At 39.1% G+C, this 12,703-nt stretch overlaps 1 protein-coding gene and 1 pseudogene across 4 annotated transcripts in view; one reads left to right on the top strand and one right to left on the bottom strand.

Moving 5' to 3' along the window:
* The window catches only part of NRG3 (neuregulin 3), a 1,045,385-nt gene that overhangs the window by 740,068 nt on the left and 292,614 nt on the right, over positions 1–12,703 (bottom strand). The gene's annotated exons all lie outside the window — the stretch shown is intronic.
* LOC102963727 lies at positions 4,340–4,806 on the top strand (annotated as a pseudogene).

The following is a 12,703-nucleotide window of genomic DNA, read 5'->3' as shown; positions in this document are numbered from 1 at the left end:
AATAGTTTCAGGACACAGATGATTAATAGCAAAACATGAATTTTGGAAGTATCTTGAAATGTGTTTCAAGAAATTTAAAATAACCATTAAAAATTAATAAATACCATAAATAAAGTTTCCATATCCATGATGTAAGCATCCAGAGGTGAGAATGCCTCAATGGCACATAAGAAGCCAATTAAAAGTGTTTCACCTCAAGAAGAGAGCAAATAAGAACCTAAGAATGCTAAGCCAATTTTTTGTTCATTTCACTATCTCTACTGATCACCTTAGTAACAAGAAAGTTCATATATGGTTTATAGGTCCATCATAGGCACACCAAGGAATTCTTAACACCTGGGATCTAAAAAAAATCCACATCCTGAATTTGTTTTTATTTGTTAATTTATATTATTCATTGAGAAGTAAAATTAAATCTATGAAAATAAACTGGGAGCACCTGGGTGGCTTAGCTAAGCATACGACTCTTGATATTGGGTCAGGTCATGATCTCAGGGTTCCTGAGATCGAGCCCCGCATTAGACTCTGCACTGACAGCATGGAGCCTGCTTGGGATTCTCTCTCTCCCTCTTTCTCTGCTCCTCTTGCACTCACATGAACATGTACGGACACGCGCGTGCTCTCTCTCTCAAAATATATTAATAAACATTAAAAAAAGAAACTGAATTACAGTAAGCACCTACCAAAAGGTCTCTGAGTCTACTTGTTGGATGAGAGTCTAGGCTGGGTTCTGATCTAATGGAAATAAGATCAGGAAAAATCTTTATGATGATCTGAAGATAAGGACAAACCAGGGCTTGACAGAATGGTTACTCTTTCCTTCATATGTCCTCATCAATGGGATTGCCCATGTTACAAAGGAGTCCACCATGTGAAGAAACAACAGGTTCACGAGGCCAGAAGTCCAGTGTTCCAAAGTCTTGGAGTTTCCTGGAAGAGGGACTTGAATGTCCAGAAAGTCTGTATGTAATAGGTATAGATAGATAATACATACAATATGATTGCATAAGCCCATAAATGTTTATCCAAATATGGGTCACCCCTCTGATTTCTGATTAAGTATTCCTTTCAGTACCCATACAGTTGAAAGGGTTTAATTATGACCACAACCTGATATCTGCTTATCACATGCCCACATGTCCACTCTGCACTCCACTTGCGATATATAATAAACATGTGAGCACACACCATGCAGGTTTGTTGGGTTCAGGTTAAAATTCTGAGGCACCGGGGGAAGTGGACCTCAGCGTATCACAGCCTAACTTCCTTGTCAGTGGTCAGGACTAGAAATATAATGCCAGGATGTTCAGTGGCCAGGACTGGAAATATAAGGCCAGGATGCTCACGGTCGCCTCACTTCCCATGGGAAAGAGCTTTTCAAGATGATCCCAGCACTAGTTATGACTGAAGGAGAGGTTAACCATCACTTAGATAAGGACAGCAAAGATGCTTCTTCTCTGGTTCCCACTGCGTGCCTCTTTATTGGTGAGGATTTAAAGGAGGTTTGTGGGGACAGGAGGGAGAGAGGAGTGAGATACTATCTGTTTTTAATAAGTGTGTGAGTTACATCTCTTTGGGGTCCTGTATGCTTCTGCTAAAGAAATTATCTTGTTTTGAAGCAATGAATTCTTGAGTCAGTTATTCACTAAGGTGATTCCTAACAATTTCATGCCCACATAGACATTTAGACACGATGTGACGAAATTGCTGCTGCTATCCAGTGACAGGGAACTAAAGATATGCAGAGGAACTGATGTATCTGAGAGGAAACTCACCTTTTCAAATACTTAAAAAATAAAGACATGCTGCCAGTTACAGATTGGGTGAAAATACAGAGTGAAAAGCATATGAAACTCTTTGGGTTGGGAGACAAATCTGCACTTGACCTGATTTTACTCTTTATTAAAATAAAACCAATTATAAGATGGAAAGATGTGATAACGCTGCCTTTGAGCATCTGCTGAAATGATTCTGAAAGATCCTTGAGCCAACACTAACATTTAGCAGCTAGACAGCCACCATGCCTGCCCCACAGGTTTCTGCTTCTGTATTAACTGATGAAAAAGACACATTCCAGTAATATCTTCGTCAGTGCAGGCAAGTAAAGGAACAAGTATATCATGGCTATGGGTAAGAATACATGTTTATTCCTACATTATAGCTTTCCAGTCCAAAAGGCTGGAGAATGCAAGTGGTAAAATAATGCCTTTTATTTCAAAAAACTGATTTCAATCTAGAATTCTCTTTTTCTGTTAAAACACTTAATTCCAGCTGCAGAGATGAACTGGACATGGCTGATCTGTCTGCAGGACGAGGTTTTAGGAGGCTGAAGCAGAAAGACAGGAAAGAGAAAAGGTAAATTAGAGGTTAAGAAAGGTAAAGCTAATTACCTCCTTCCCAAACAACCTATTTCTTAAAACAGCAAGTGGACGGACGTTTTAATGTCTTATATCACTTGTATAACTTCCTAGCACAAGGCTGGGCACAGAATAAATACTTATTTAGAGGTGGTTTTTTTTTTTCTTTTCATTACTCTCTCTCTCTCTCTCTCTCAAAAAAAAAGGGGGGGGGGTCTGATGGGAGACAGCTGAAAGACCCTAAGCCAGAGGTGGTCTTGGGCCTGGATCTCCCTGGGCTGGGCTCCTATTTTCATTTTTAACAAACTCTGTTTCCAACCTCTTAAATAGTTATTTACTGATCTCTCCCAAAGGGTCACAGGTAATAGGCTCAAGACGCTGCTGCCTTTTACTTGTACTGTGTAAAGCACTCAAAGATGCCCTGTCAATTAATTAGCAGCTTAATTGGAATGAAATTATGTAATTAAGCATCTCATTTCAAATTAGCTATAAATGTTTACCAGCTCACAGGAATGAGACTTTCAAGGGGCCTTCATCCAGACCTTGTTGGTTTTGACAGTAAGTCAATGTCTCCCTTTCCTTTCTCTAGTTAGAAACGCAGGGTTTTAATGAAGCCCGAAGATAAGTTCCATAAACAAGTCAGATATCAGTTTATTTACATTTGGTTGGAGCTGGTGACCTCCCAAAGAACACATTCTTCCTATGGGCAAGTCAATTGATTAGGTCCCCAAGGAATGAATTTGACTCCAGAAGAGAATGACAAAATATATTTTCATAAATTCAATGTTTACAAAACACTGCAAGGATTATGTTCAGTTTTCTATATGTTAAAAATCCATTCCTATTATATATACACAGGAACTTTAAATTATTCTGTGATTAAGGCCACTAGCTTCTCTTAGCATCCTTTCAAATGTTTTAAAGCATTTCCCTATCATGATGGCTATTGCTAATTTTCACCAGCAACCAGTCTCTGCACCTCCCTTTTAAATGGAAACCTCTCCTCCATGACAGTCTCAGCCTGGCCATTTGGCCAAGTCCTTGCCAATGGAATTGTAAGGAGCTGGAAGGATGTGGGCAATTTTCCCATCATTTTCTTAAGAGCCAATTGCTTGTCCTCAACTTCTTATCTTTGCCCCTTGCAGAAAGCAGATGTTGTTCCGGTCAGCCAGGTCTGACTGGTAATGAGGAAAACTCCTTGGGGAATAACAGAACCATTAGATAGAAGAAACCTTTGCCCTTATTTAACCTTGTAGAGCATATAACTATCTTTCAGGCCTGGCCTCCTCTCTTTAGACCAGAGTTGCTGGACTTCGGAACTACTGTCTTTGAGCTGAATAATAATTTGTTATGAGACAGTATTCCAGGCACTACAGAAAGTTTAGTTGAGTTCCTGCATACCAGTGACTCCCCTTTTCCCTAGTTGTGGCAACCAAAAATTTCCCCAGATGTTGTCAAATACTTGGGTCAAGTTTGCCCCTCGATGAAAACCACTGCTCTAAACAGTTAGAAGAATGAATACCCTTTTGTCTTGTTTGATCCCCTGTAATCTTGGGTATATTTGTTATAGTAGCTCAAACGAGCAGCTCTCAAAGTGTGGTCTGCGAGAACCTTTTAGAGATTCTATGAGGTTTGCATTGATACTGTAAAAGCAATGTCTGATAAAACTGGTCGCTGCAAATCAAGGCAGTAAAATTCATTTGTATTAATATTAATAATATTCTTCACTGCTATGTCCTTTTGCTGGGGGACATTTCCATTTAGGGATGTCCTTGATGTAGTAGTAAAAATCATTAATTTTATCAAATATCAACTCTTGAGCACGCATCTTTAAAATATTCTATGTAATGAAATGAGAAGTACACACACACACACACACACGCACGCACGCATACGCAACTCTTCTGATGTATACCGAAGTGTCAATTATTGCCTTAAAAATACTTGTGCAGGGACGGAGTGGCCAGTGCCTGTAGAGTAACATGCCTAAGTTTTACTATAACACATACCTTACTCATGACTCTCCGTCTGTGAGAAAGACACAGTAAAGCGGCAGGAAACACAAAGAATGTAAAAGACTACTATCAGAAATGGATAGAAGAGCAGGCTCAGAGCTTGATTGACAAAACAAGCATGGCATTTCAACATGAAAAGATGCCTCCTACTCTATTCTCTGCTTCTCCTCCTGGAGGGGCCATGATCCCATCTCCCAAATCTTGCGGGTCCTCCTTGCCCTGGTATGATGCTAGCACCCGTTATGGGGGCCCTCCCATGATGCCAACAATGGGCCCTCCTCCTCCTGGGATGATGCCAGTGGGACCTGCTTCTGGAATGAGGCCTTTTATGGGAGGCCATGTGCCAATGATGCCTCGGCACCCCCATGATGAGACCTCCCGCCCGTCCCATGATGGTGCCCACCCAGCCAGGAATGACTTGACCAGACAGATAAGAAGAGAGGGGGCCCTCTTTATATTAATAAATATATATATAAATATATATTTACTTGTTCTTTACCAGGAGATCATGATGCTGTGACTCTGGATGTTTTCTAACAGCATGACAAGGAAAATCTGTCTCCCTTCCTATCAAACAGAGAATAGGTTTTGTAGGGAAGTAGTGGGACAAAAACAAAAACAAAACAAAACAAAAAAAGCAACTTTCATTTGTTGTGTGAAACGTGAAGATAAAATTGTCAACTGTTTTAGTTTTAAAAAAAAGTTCTCGTGCAGTTGTTTTGAGTTACAAACTGAACTAGCTACTTTTTCGTGGGACACTATTTTTACTTGACAGAGTGGCTGATGGAAAGAAAAAGGTTTTCAAACTACGATATTTGGTAGATACCTTGTCAAAAAAGAATGAGGTATATTTGTCATTTCAGGGAAAACAGCTGAGAGTATGTTGATTATCAACCGTTACTACTGATCAAGTTAAAGCAACCAAGTGAGAATTGGGATTTTGGAAAACTAGCATTTGGTAACATAAGACATTTCCAATGTAAATGGTGATCAGATCGATAAAATAATTTTATTGATATTGTATAATCATGAGCCACCATTTATTTAGAAGATCTGCTTAACTCAATGAAACAATATTTTCCAAATGACCAATGCATGAGGCTATGAAATGATGTACCGGTAGAAGGCTCTTTCAAGGTAGAATGTCACACAGTAAAAAATGTCCTATAATTTCAGATTCCACATTGTCAGTAATCTTTAAGAACTATTAACTGTTGAGTTAGGGTATAAGAATTTAAGAAATCTAAAATTATCTGATTTTGCTACAAACACAATCCTTCTTTTTCCAGCCACATATTTGTATGAAGTTAGTTTTCCTCACATACTCCCACCACACCAACGTAAGGGATTGATTATAGGTGCAGATATATGAATCTAGCTATCTTCTGCTAAGGCAGACATTAAAGAGATTGGCAAAAACATAAAGTAATGTCCTGGCAGGTTAGCAAGATGGTGGAATAGGAAGCCCTAGACTCTCCTTCCTCCCACAGAGATACTGATTCAGAAATAAACACAGATCAATATCCTTTGTGAGAAATCCAGAAAACAGTTAAGAAGCTCCTGCACCCCAGGTGGCATAAAATCAGCCACAATGAAGCCAACAGGAAAATGTGTGGTGCCCTTTCACCCCCATCCCTCCCACTGATATAGTATCATGGTTGGGAACTCCCAGTTCCTGGACTCTCCCTGGAGAGGGAAAGAGAGGAGTGGATTGTATCTTCAACATTCTGGGTTTTCATGGGGTGGGAGCAGGAGAGCTTACCTAAGGGACTGGCTTCTGTCTCGGTCGTCTCCTGTCACTGCTGGGACCCAGTGTGTTCTTAATGGGGGCCACTGAGAAGGTAAAAGAGCTGGGCGGTGTGCTGCTGATTCAGAGCAGCCTCAGTATAGCAGAAAAACACCACAGAAAAACAAGAGATCATGAGCTCTAAACCAGCAAACCCATCTAATTAAAAATCTACATGCACAAGTCCAGAGAAGATACATCCACAGGAAAGTCTTGAGAAGCCTTCCTAGAAATTGAACCGACCATGACTGAATCATGAAGAAACAGAACTGAACAGACCTATAACTAGTAAGGAGGCTGAATGACTTATCAAAAACTTCCTCAGAAAGACAAGTTCAAGATCAGATGGCTTCATTGGTGAATTCCGCCAAATATTTAAAGAAGAATTAACACCAATCATTCTCAAACTTTTCCAGAAATCTAAAGAGGAGGAAATAGTTCCAAACACATTTAATGAGAATGGCATTATCCTGATACCAAAGCCAGAAAAAGATACTACCCCAAAAGAAGACAACTGGCCAATATCTCTGATGAATATAGATGCAAAAGAACTCAACAAAATTCTAGCAAACTGAAATCAACAGATATCAACAGGATCAGACACCATGACCAATGGGATTTATCCCCGTAATGCACGGATGACTGAACACACAAAAATCAACTGATGTGAAACACTCCATTACCGGAATGAAGGATAAAAATCACATGATCATCTCAATAGATACACAAAAAGCAACTGACAAAATTCAACACCCTGTTATGACAAAAACACTCAAACTAGGAACAGAAAGAAATTACTTCAATACAATAAAGGCCATATACGACAAGCCCACAGCTAACACTGTACTGACAGCCTTTCCTCAGAGGTCAAGAACAAGGCATGGATGCCCAACTCCCACTACTTCTATTCAACATAGTACTGCAAGCTCTGGTCCGAGCAATTAGGCAAGAAAAAGAAATAAAAAGCACCCAAATCAGAAAGGAAGAAGTACTGTTCACAGATGACACAATCTTATATGCAGAAAACATGAAAGTTTCCTCACAAAAACTGTTGCAACCAATAAATGAATTCAGCAAAGATGCAAGATATATAAGCAACACACAAGAGTAAACTATATTTCCATACACTGACAATGGCCAATCCAAAAGGGAAATTAGGAAAACAAACCCATGTATAATAGCATCGAAAGGAATAAAATACTTAGGAATAAACATACCTAAGAAGGCAAAAGACTCGTACAATGAAAACTACACACTGCTGAAAGAAGACATAAATGGAAAGACACCCTGTGTTCATGAAACTGAAAGCTTAATATTGTTAAAATGCCCATACTATCAAAGTAATCTACAGATTCAAAGTAACCCCTAAAAAAATCTCAATGGCAATTTTTTACAAAATTAGAAAAAATTCATGTGGAACCACAAAGGATTCTGAATAAATAAAACAATCTTTTAGAAGAAAAATAAAACTGAAGGCCTCATACTCTTTGATTTCAAGCTACAATAATGAAAACTATGTGATGCTGACATAAAGACAGATGTACAGATCAATGGAACAGAATAGAGAGCCCAGAAATAAACCCATGCAGGTACAGTCAGCTAATCTTCAACATGAGTGCCAAGAATACACATGGAACAAAGGACAGCTTCTTCAATAAATGGTGTTGGGAAAAGTGGATGCCCACATGCAAAAGAATGAAAGTGGGAGCCTACTTCACAGTACTCACAAATATTAACCCTAAATGGATCGAATAATACCTAAATGTAATACCAGAAACTGTAAACTTGTAGGAAAAAAAAGCATAGGGAAAAAGATTCATGACCCTGGTTTTGGCAACGATTTCTTAATGACACCAAAAAGAATAGGCAATAAAAGCAAAAATAGACAAGTCGGATTACATCAAACTACAAAGCTTCTGCATGGCAAAGGGAAAAAATTAACAAAATGAAAAGGCAGCTTATCAAATGGGAGAAAATATTTCAAACCATATATATAAGAGATTAATATCCAAAATATATAGGAATTCCTACAACTCACTATGAAAAATAATAACTCAAAGTTTTAAAAAAGTGCCAATGGCTTAGACAGACATTTCTCCCAAGAAGAGTTATAAATGGCTAGCGGATAAATGAAAAGATGCTCAATATCACTATTCATCAGGCAAACGCAATTTAAAACCACAATGAGATCTCACTTCACACATAGTAGGGTAGCCATCATCTAAAATAATTGTTGGCGGGCATGTAAAATGGTGCAGGCACTATGGAAAACAGTATGGAGGTTTCTCAAAAAGTATATATAAAAACACAACTACCACATGATTCAGCAATCCCGCCTCTTGTATATATCCAAAAGAACTGAAAACGGGATTTTAAAAAGATATTTGCATTCCCATGTTTATGAGAGCATTATTCACGATAGCTAAGCAGTCAAAATAAACTAAATGTCTACTGGCACATGAATGAATGAAGAAAACACAATCTTCACATACGATGGGATATCGTTCAGCAATTAAAAAGGAAATCCTGTCATATGCTACAACACGATTAATTTTTGAGAACATTTTGCTAAGTGAAACAACCCAGCCACAGGACAGACACTACTTAATTCTACTTATAGGAGGTATCTAAAGTAATCAAACGCGTTGAGCTAGAAAGAATGGTGGTTGCCACAGGAAAGGGGGTAGGAAATGGGAGAGTTTCTGCTATTCAATGGGTGTAAAATGTCATTTATGCCACACAAAAATTTCTACAGATCTGCCGTACAACATTTTACTCATAGTTAACAATACTGTACTATACACTCAAAAATATGTTTAGGGGTAGATTTCATGTGTTTTTTACTACAAAACATAAATATACAAAGCAATGCTACTTTTCTCACTCTTTTGTTTCAGAAAATAATTTATTTTCCATTAAAAATTGTTATTTACGGGGCGCCTGGGTGGCTCATTTGGTTAAGCATCCAACTTTGGCTCAATTCATGATTTTGCGGTTCGTGAGTTCGAGCCTCACGTTGCGTTCTGTGCTGACAGCTCAGAGCCTGGAACCTGCTTCTGCTTCTGTGTCTCCTCTCTCTCTGCCCCTCCCCCACTCATGCTCTGTCTCTCTCAAAAATAAACATTAAAAAAATTGTCATTTATGTTAGCATGCAATAGTTTATTTTTATTTTTGATAAGGATCAATAAAATATTTTTAAGTCTCCTTGTTTTAATTTTTAATATGGTAAATATTGATAGGTATGGCTCACTGAAGAAAAGGCTCTTGAGGAGACTTCAATAATTTTTATGAATGTAAAATGTTCCTGAGATCAGAAAATTTGAGATCCATTAGCTTAGAGTATACTCTTGATAATACACACACTCCAAATATTTTTTTCAAATCTTATCAGTTACACTTACTCATCATATAGACTTTTTTAAACTTGTGTGCTAATGGATTTATTTAACACTCAGTTTCTTTATGAAGAATGTTTTTTATTTTTTTAATAATTAAAATACTGCATATAATGTGTCACTGGTAACCTTTTCTTATTTTTATGATTAATTTCTCCAGATAATTACAAACCCTTTGTAGAAAGAATCAATAGATTATTCTCCTTAACGTCTCCTTAGATTAAAATAAGTCCATGAGGCCTTGATCGTTTATGAGAAAGCAAAAGAAAGTAAATACTAATATGTAAAACAATAAAAGACAAAATTGAAAAATGCTAGTAATATAAACACAGCAAACAGTATATGACTGTTGCTATATCCCAGGCACTGAGCTATTTAATCCTCTCAAGAGCCCTGTGAGGTGGGTAATATTATCATCATCGTGCAGATACAGAAAAGTGAGGCTGTGTGGTTAGTAACTTGTCCAAACTAGCAAGTGGCAGAGCCGGGATTTAGTGTTCTCAAGCCAGGACTAGAACCAAGGCCTCTGTGACTTCAGAGCTGCATTGTGTGTGTGTGTGTGTGTGTGTGTGTGTGTGTGTGTGTGTGTGTCTTGTTTAAAGGGATGGAGTCTTTGTGTTGTCAAATACATGCAACTTCTGAGCTGCTATGTCATCTGAGCTAAGAAGAGCAAATCCAGGTCAGCAGCAATGCCACCAGCTGTGAAGCAGGTCAAGAGAAACAGGAATCATTGAGCCTGGGAAATTACCAGGGGGATCAGGGAATGCCATGTTGCTGCTCTCAGCTGGAGACAACAATAAATAAACTTGTCCTGTGCAGTGCAAAAGGTGCAGGCGACTCGATAGCACTCACTGGCACTCCCCACCCCCCCCACCCAGCTCCAACCAAATACCACCAGAGCGGAGGACCCACCAGGGACAGGCTGACAGGAAGATCAGAGCTCAGGCAGCTCAATCCAAGTTTCTTCTTCTCTTGCACATGCTTTGTGCAATGGATAGCCTGTGGGCCTGGGCATGGGTCGAAATAAATAGGAGCATCAAGCATACATTTTTGTCCTTCTCCTCTCTGCTGAGGCAAACAGAGCCATAGAACAGCTGGTGAGGTCCCTGGGAGTCTGAGAATTGATATGCCAACCACTTCTGCCCGATCTCAGTGTAACAGAATGAATACTTGGGTCGGGATACATATTCTCTCTTCAAATCGAGTTGAGAAAGGGGAGTGGTCCACCAAACATTTATGAAAGCTAAAATTTTTTTAAAGACAGCATTTGGTATAATACTGTATCTCCCAAAGTATGTTCTGCAGAGAGACGTATAAATGGGTTCCGAGGCCAAACGGATCTGGAAAGTGCTATGAGGTATAGTCAAACTTGGAGAATCACATGAATGTATTAAAAGTTTTGAGAGCTAGCACAGGGAAGACAGTTGTTTATGTTGGCTTTATCTACAGTTTCCCAAGTTGGATGAAGAAATAATATCTCATGGACCCATTCTGGTCCAGTGGGATGGAAGAATATGGCAGCCTCTGGGCTAAAAATAAGACCTAACCTGGGCAAATCCTTGATTTCTCTAGAACTCAGATTTCTCATTGGGAAAGTGGGCATAATGGCAATTATATCAGAGAGTTGTTGTAAGAATTAAATATATATACATACACATACACATACACAGAGCATTTATATTAAGTGTGCAATAAATAGTACTCCTCCACCCAAACACGTGCTTAAGTTTGTGGAGCAGACTTTTCCTTTCATGACAGTTACAGAAGTAATCATCCAAGTAACCGAGCAACTGCCTTTATTGAGTACCTATCATTGTAGTGGGGAGAATAGCATCTGTTTTTGGAGTAGTCACAGTCCAATTAAAGAGAAAGACATGTGAATAGTGAGCCACGTGATGAGTGCTCTCCTAGACCTGCACAAAGTATTACAGAAAAGTTTACTCCTCCCAGGGCAAGTCATGGAAGCCATCAGAACCGAGTTTGAAGGATACATGGTCATTTCCCAGGCAGAACAGTAACATTAAGCATTTAAGTGAAGGGAAATGGCTCAGCAATACCCAGTGATGTGATGTATTCAGCCTTTCATAGAATGTGGTGTCATGTGGACAGTAACAGAGGGACGAGATGGCTCAACTGATAGTGCTGGTCGAGGCAATGTCGTAAAAGGCACTGCCTGCTGGAGGAGTTTAGGGCACTCTTGAGCCATTAAAGATGTTTTGATAGAAATGACAAGATCAGATTTGTATTTTAGAATGATGATTCTGATACCAATAGGGAGGCTGATCTCAGGAAGTGAAACCAGAAGCAAGAGAATAAGCTAGAAGCCCGCCATCTCCATCTTCACTTCCATGTCCTCAAGTTCACGAGGGCATGGACCAGGGTGGTGCTCAGGACAGCATAGCAGGCAGTGAGAGACAGCAAGGTAACATAAAGGTATTTCTTCGTGTTCTCATGTTGGGAAAGAGAAAGGTAGGGAGATAGGAAGGTAAAAAGTACTGGCTGGCATTCTAACTTGGATAACTGAATGCATAGTAGGACACCTGACCAGGATTGGGCGAGAAGGAAGGAAGGAAGGAAGGAAGGAAGGAAGGAAGGAAGAAAGAAAGAAAGAAAGAAAGAAAGAAAGAAAGAAAGAAAGAAAGAAAGAAAGAAAGAAAAAGAAAGAACGAAAGAAAGAAGGAACAGGGTTTAGGGAAAGGTAATAGGGAGAGATTGTCCCATTGAGAGTTTGTAAATTGAAATTAACCAACCATTGGGCTTAAGATGTCTTCAGGCATTATAAAATTAGAAGTAAAGGCCTGGAGTTCAGAATCCCACTTGGACTGAAGATAGAAGCATTAACAGTGATCACTTGAGGTAGCCCCTGACCCAGAATGAGGGTGCAGGGTGTTCCAAAGCATACCAGAGTGAGCCAGAGGTTGGGAAATGCAAGGCAAAGAAAAGAATAAAGCAGAGTTCCTACTTTCAGAAGGAATATAATTCAGCTGGGGAGACATAATTGATGTATTATAAAGAAATGAAAGAAAAATTAAGTGCTAAGCTCTGTATTACTTAATGCAGCTGTGAAAGTATACAGAGTAAGAATTAAATCTTCAAATGGAAATAAATGAGACCTCTGGGGCACTCGGGAGGCTCAGTCAATTAAGCATC

The sequence above is a fragment of the Panthera tigris genome, chromosome D2 (assembly GCF_018350195.1).
Source record: "Panthera tigris isolate Pti1 chromosome D2, P.tigris_Pti1_mat1.1, whole genome shotgun sequence".
In the NCBI taxonomy this organism is placed as follows: Eukaryota; Metazoa; Chordata; class Mammalia; order Carnivora; family Felidae; genus Panthera; species Panthera tigris.
Note: the sequence above shows the minus strand (reverse complement) of the source record. Positions and strands in the feature narration are given on the sequence as shown.